Below are 6443 nucleotides of genomic sequence, written 5' to 3'. Positions count from 1 at the left end.
TATGAATGCATGTCTCTTCATGTTCTCCTCTCACAGAGGAGGAATGAGGTGCTAGATGCATAATGTGTACTGGGTCATCTCTTATCAGTTGCTAAGGAAACAGATCAAAATCCTTATTCAATCCCCCCAGCACCAAATATCCTAACTGGTGTATCCACCATGACTCCCATTTACTAATTATTTTAGGAGGTTAACACACCATTACCTACCCAAGGTGTACATTTAACCTATGCTCAAACTGTCCCGATGGGAGGAGGAGGCTATAAACAGTAGGATGAGCAATATTCATCTTCCAGAGGTGGCAGTAAAAGAGGTAGGAACCTTTGAGGTAGAGGAAGATGTGGTGGGTGGGTTCAATCTCCTTTATAGAGGTGGGGTAGACAGAGTTACCATCAACCAGGCCCCAGTAGAGGTAATTTTAGGAGGGGTAAGCCTCATTATCCCCAATATAATCAGGTGTCTGTTTATAATCCTTTTGACCCATTGCAGGATTATCCTGCTAATGATAGGGATACTTTTTTAGAGAGAGCTCCCCCGCCACAATACCCACTGATCCCAGAAGGATGGTTGAGAGATTCCCTGCAACCTCAAAACCCCATTTGAGATCAACTTCGCAAATTAAAAGACAGAGAGGAAGAAGAAGGGGTAGGAGACTACAAAAGACCAAACCCCCAGTAGGTGCGGGTATCTTTAATTTAAGTGGTACTCCTCTTAGTGAGGAGGAAACATGCCTGTTAGATAAAGGACTAAAGTTAGCCACAATAAGGAATTTGAATACATTTCAAACTAACATTAATCTACAGAAATGTATGTGTAATCTAAACATGAAAAAGTATTTATCTAATCTGTTACTGGAAAAGTGCTTCCATCTGAAAGCGGACATTCCAATTTGCGCAATAAGTCAGTTTTTAATAATCTAAACAGTGATAATAAATATTGTGATGTTTTTAAAAATATGGTGTCTAGGGATCTGGATGAGCTCAAGATTAAAAAAGTGGCAGACCCCCAATATATAAAAAATGGTTTAATCTCCCTTGAAAAGAACAAAGAAATTGTTATATGCCCTGTGGACAAGGGGGGGAGGTCTGGTAGTTTTGAGTAGGTCTTATTATCACACTGAAATTAATCATTTGTTGAGTGATCGGGGAACATATCAGTTATTAATTAAGGATCCAATGTTTCAATTTAAAGAGGAATTACATCATCTAGCTCTGAGCAAGAAAGAAGCCGCTTATTTGGATCCTTTGTTTTGCAGAACTTCGATCATTTATTTTTTACCCAAAATCCATAAGGACATTGTTAATCTGCTTGGATGACCAATAGTAAATAGGATTGATTCGATTACTGCCCAATTATGTCAATATATCTATTCATTTCTACAGCCTTTGGTTATGTAGACTAAAGCTTACTTTGAAGATACTAAGCATATCATACAAGTCCTGGAGTCTCTCTTTGTTTAGTACTCTGATACCTGCAGACATTAGTTCCCTCTACACCATTATTGGGCATGAAGATGCCCTTGCATCAGCTAAGTGGGCACTTAGCTCCTCTGATCTTCCTCAAAAGCTCCTATTTAAGAGCCTTGACTTTTGTTTGACCAAAAATTACTTTTGGTGGGATAGGGAATTCTTTTTACAGACCAGAGGGGTGGTGATGGGCGCCCGTTTTGCTCCGAGTGTGGCCAATTTGTTTATGGCCCACTGGGAGGAGGAAGTGGTGTTTGGAGATTGCCCCCCTCAATTGGTCTGTTACCACAGGTACATTGATGACCTGGTTATGGTCTGGGAGGGCAACCTGGTGGACTTGAATGTATTAATGCAGAATCTTAATAGAAATAATAAAAATATCATTTCATAATGGAATGTCAGTTTAGAGCAGATGGTTTTCCTAGACTTAGAGATATCTAAGGAGGGTGATCAGTTTCGTATATGTAATTATTTGAAGCCCACCAACTGAAATTCATATATTTCATTGGGAAGTTGTCACCATCAACTTTGTCTATTTCATATCCCAAGGGGCCAGTTCATAAGATTGAGGCATAATTGCACATCTGAGACTGATTTTCTTAAGCAGTCACAGGAATTGGTATTTAGGTTCCAACAAAAAGGATATAAAATTAATTCCCTTAACAAGGAAATAGAGAAAATTAGACCTACGGATAGAAGCGCATTGGTCCATGATAAAATTAGGGATAATACTTCAGTAAAGGATAATTTTAAATAGATTTTAGATTACAACGTACATTATAAGAAATTCGAAAGGATAGTTTGTAAAAACTGGTCAATTTTGAAACAGGATAACATTTTGGGTCCAGTATTGCCGGATCTTCCACAGTTTATATATAAAAAATCCCCCTCTTTGCGTGACTTTGTCGCGCCAGGAGTTATTGACCCACCATTACAGACTGAGAGTAGGTTGTTTTCCTTTCTTAAGGGGTTTTATGCCTGTGGCCATTGCTCAGCCTGTAGACATTCTAGGGTTAATGACAAAAAGCAGAAGCAATTTGTATCTTCTGTCACTAAGAAACAATATAAGAGCAATGATTTGATCACGTGCTCTATGACGGGAGTTATGTACATGCTGGAGCGCAGTTGTGGCCTTCAGTATGTGGGCAGAACCTCTAGAGAGCTCCGGGTTAGGTTGAGGGAGCACGTTAATAATATTAAAAAGGACCGTGATCACAGGGGTTTGATTTTCTGGGGTATAAAGATGGTTAAAGGACATTGGAGGGATGGTCATATTGTTAGACAGTTGAGCCGCAGAGAATCCTCTTGAATATATGAGACCAAGTTGAGGATCCATGCTAGCTTAAATGTCGATTTTGATTTAAATTGTTTCATTTCTGATCGTTAATTTGTATATATTTTACTCAATATTTGCTGCAATTTTTCATTTTTTATGTGATTAATTAGTTTGAATATTTGTGAATGATGGCCACAGTTGACGTTTTAGTTAACCATAATAGTATTTTTAAGCAGTATAAATTATTAGCTACTTTTTACTAGTTTTCATTTTGTTGTTTTTCAGAATGTGGAGGTCACAATTGACTTCCTGTGGCTGATATTCTCTGCAAGGGTGTAGCCTTTTTAGTTAATCATCAGCGGTGCTATGTTACCCACCCTCTTTAACCCTTGTGGAAAGGATGTGAAGTACTTACAATATAACGATGGGTGTGAAACCACCCTTCTGTTGACGGGTGTATGATGTGCTTCCCTATACGCTGATGGAATCCTACCCTATGGGCCGATATATGTCCGAAAGGGGAGCTACGTCACCCGCGGCCATCTCCTGTACTGATTCCATGTGATTTCATATAACAGAGTGCTTGTTGGCTGGCACTTAATGGAAGTGCCTTTTATGTAAGTGTGACTCTTTTATTTTATTAAATTTATGCTAGCAGAGACCACTAGATGTTTCCTGTTTTATTTGCATATATTCTTTTGTAAAAGAATCTTGGTTTATCGGGTAGGGTTCCTCCTAAGTATACATTTTGTTTAAGAACATGCCAATACTTAGTTATTATCTTTTCCACATCCCGGGCTTGTAAGCTCTAAACTAAGGCCATGCTGATAACCATATCCTCATTTCCATCTCGTTTGACTTTATCTAATTGTGTGCCACGCTCCAAACCTCTAATCTTAATCCTTTCTTTTTCCAAAAATCCCTCCCGGTATCCTTTATCCCTAAACTAATTAGTCAATCTTTGCGATTGTTTTTCAAATTTCTCATTTGTGTTACAATTCCTCTTTATCCTCAAACCATCCATATTTCCATCCCACACAATGATCAGATCATTTAAGAAATGTTTGTAGAGAATCATTTTTTGGCCCTGATCACATAATATACCTTCTTCTTCCCATTTGGCCTTATATAAGTTGGCGACGCTGGGCGTCAATTCCCGATGCCCCTTACTTGAAAATAATAAACACTATCCTACCAAAAATAATTGTGATTTAAACAAAACTCATTTTCAGTATTTTCAATATGCTATTTATTTTCTAATGCCCACTTTACTGCTCGCATTGCTCCGTGGTGATCAATATTTATATATATGAATGTGACATCAGCTGTGGCCATCACATTCTCCCCAATCTTGCATCCCTTTAATAACTGCAAAACATGCTTGGTGTCTTTAAGAAATGCACCTGTGTCATGTACCAAAGGTTGCAAATGTATGTCAATGTACTCTCCTAAATGGGCTGTGAGTGATTCAATCCCGCTAATTATGGGTCTGCCCAGGGGGTTAATTTTATCTTTATATATTTTTGGGACATAATAAATATCCTGCATACTGTAGGTACTAAGTATTTTTCCTCATGTATTTAGTATATTTTTATTCACCCCCGATAGTCAATAAATTTTTCCAAATCCTTCTTATATTGTTTAGTTGAATTAGAATGTAAGATTTCATACCTGTTCCTGTCCCCTAATATATTGCATATTTCTTGTTTATATTGCTCTCTAGAGAGAACAACTAACCCCCCCCCCCTCTCCCATTATCCGCAGGTCGGACTACAATGTCCCTTCTGGACTGAAGTGATGTAATACCTTTTTTAATGTCCTTGTGTTCCTGCACTTTTTGATTGGTAATCTTTCCAAGTCTGCCGTGAATAACCTTTTAAACATGTCTACACATTATTATTGGCAACCTTAGGATTGAATACAGATTTAATCCTTAACAGAGTGTGGTCCCCATTTAACACTGCTCTTTCCATAGTGCTTTGAGTATAATATTTCTTTATAATCAACATTCTTATAGATTTCTGAATGCAAACATAATTTTCAAATTTGTTTAATCCCTTCTTTGGTGCATATTTGATGCCCCTATCTAGAGTTAACAATTCTTCCTTTGTTAAAATGGATTGCCAATAATAAGTGTGTAGACATGTTTAAAATGTTAGTCACGGCAGACTTGGAAAGATTACCAATCAAAAAAAGTGCAGGAACACAAGGACACTAAAAAAAGTATTAAATCACTGGAATCTAGAAGGGACATTATAGTCAGACCTGCAGATAAGGGGGGGGGGGGGGGGTATAGTTGTTCTCTCTACAGAGCAATATAAACAGGAAATGAGCAATATATTAGGGAACATGGACACGTATGCAATCTTAAATTCTAATCCAACTAAACAATTTAAGAAGGGTTGGGAAAAATTGATTAACTATGGGGTGAAGAAAAATATACTAAATAAACATGAGGAACAATACTTAGTACCTACAGAATGCAGGATACCTGTTATTCATTCTGTCCCAAAAATAAATAAAGATAAAATAACCCCCTGGGCAGACCCATAGTTAGCAGGATTGAATCACTCCCAGCCCAATTAGAGGAGTACATTGACATACATTTGAAACCATTGGTACATGACACATGTGCATTTCTTAAAGACATCAAGCATGTTTTTCAGTTAATAACCACCTCAATACAGAGCACTTTTGCCCCTTCCTGCCCAGGCCATTTTCCAGCTTTAAGTGCTGTCGCACTTTGAATGACAATTGTGTGATCATGCAACATTGTACCCAAATTACATTTTTTTAATAATTTTCTTCACACAAATAGAGGTTTATTTTGGTGGTATTTAATTACTGCTGGATTTTTATTTATTTTTTACAAAAAAAAAAAAAAAATGTTGTAAATCATTTTTCTCCTTCACTGATGTGCACTGATGAGGTGGCACTGGTGGACACTGATAGGCTGCACTGGTGAGGAGGCACTTATGGGCACTAATGAGGCGGCACTGATGGGGAGGCACTATTATGCTGCACTGATGGACACTGATAGATGGCATTATTATGCTGCACTGATGAGAACTGATAGGCAGCACTGATAGGTGGCACTGATGGACACTGATAGGCTGCACTGATGGGCATTGATGATGAGGCACTTATGGGCACTAATGAGGCGGCACTGATGGGGAGGCACTATAATGCCGCACTGATGGGCACTGATAGATGGCATTATTATGCCGCACTCATGAGCACTGATAGGCAGCACTGATGGGCACTGATAGGCAGCACTGCTGGACAATGATAGGCAAAACTGGTGGGCACTGATAGGCAGCACGGATAGGAAGCACTGATGGGCAGAACTGATGGGCAGCACTTATGAGCAGGCACTGATAGGCACTAAAAAGCAGCACTGACTGGCACCAGTAATGGGCATTGGTGTGTGTCACTAATGGGCACTGATTTGTGTCACTGATGTGCACTCATGGGCACTGATTGGTGGCACTCATGGGTACTGATTAATGGCACTCATTGTCACTGATTGGTGGCACTACTGCAGCTTTCGTGTAATCAGGGCACTGATGATCAGTGCCCTGATTACCTTCCCTGTTCTCCCCTGTACGCAGATGTTCCCGCTGATCGGCTCTCCTCACCACACACTCTGTCAGTGTGAGGCGAGGAGAGCTGATTTATGGCACTTCTGTGTTTACACGCGT

Source organism: Lithobates pipiens, unplaced genomic scaffold (assembly GCF_037356315.1).
Source record: "Lithobates pipiens isolate NorthernLeopardFrog02 unplaced genomic scaffold, aLitPip1_a1.2 Scaffold_19, whole genome shotgun sequence".
Classification (NCBI taxonomy): Eukaryota; Metazoa; Chordata; class Amphibia; order Anura; family Ranidae; genus Lithobates; species Lithobates pipiens.
Note: the sequence above shows the minus strand (reverse complement) of the source record.